The following is a 1,035-nucleotide window of genomic DNA, read 5'->3' as shown; positions in this document are numbered from 1 at the left end:
GGTTATCATAACTCAATCATTTTTCCTCTAAACTTTCTTGCATGTCTCACACATGAGCTTTTGAGGGACACCACATGATCTATACCATAACACACACACATGTACACAAATATGTATTTAGGCACATGCATATATATACAGAAATGTAAATGTGTATGAATGGTGTTAATGGATATGTATGTGCGATTTATAGATATATAATTTCCTAGCTCTGTCTACTGAAATAATGACCTAGAAGCTATGATACGCAATCTCAATGAGCACACCTAGTGCCCAGATCGTAGTTTCTGAATACCAGTCTCTAATAAAAAGAACCCGTACTCCTTGGAGAAGTGGCAGGGTAGCCCAGAAATGGTGCAAAATAAGTCTGGAAAGAAAACAGTAGATCCAGAAAGTAGGAAATTGTTCAAAATGAGATGGGGCATGACAATGACAAACTATAAAAACACACAACTGATGAGTTCTAACAATATGATGCATAAAAGAGAAGAAAGAAAAAAGAAAAGAAAAAGAAGAAGTCTAAAGCCATACCAACATTTGTTTAAAAAATCACAGTATTACCAGAATAAATGCTAAATGGATTCAAGATTGAAATGTAACAGACAAAACTGGAGAATTGTTGAAAGGAAACATGGAGAAATTCCTTCCTAGTCTGCAGCGGGAAAAAACTTTCTAATTATGACTCAAAGCCTCGAAGCAATTTTAAAAATCATTTTTTTGAATGCATTAAAAACGTGTAATGGGGAAACCAAAAAATAAAGTAAGTAAATAACAGCAACAATGGCAGCAAGACAAATGGTGGTGGCAGGGTTACATTTGCAGCTCTTACTACAAAGGACCAATTTCCCAATTAGATAAAGCCCTCGGGAAATTGAGAAAAGGCAAAAGCTTACTGGAAAAAAAAAAAGATTATAAAACACAACCATACATTTTGTACAAAAAGATACAGAAGTGACTCTGGAATACACCAAAAGATGCCCACCTTCTTTCATAATAAGAGGACTGCAAATTAAAACTGCACCCAGAGATCATTTC

Source organism: Sciurus carolinensis, chromosome 11, assembly GCF_902686445.1.
Source record: "Sciurus carolinensis chromosome 11, mSciCar1.2, whole genome shotgun sequence".
In the NCBI taxonomy this organism is placed as follows: Eukaryota; Metazoa; Chordata; class Mammalia; order Rodentia; family Sciuridae; genus Sciurus; species Sciurus carolinensis.
Note: the sequence above shows the minus strand (reverse complement) of the source record.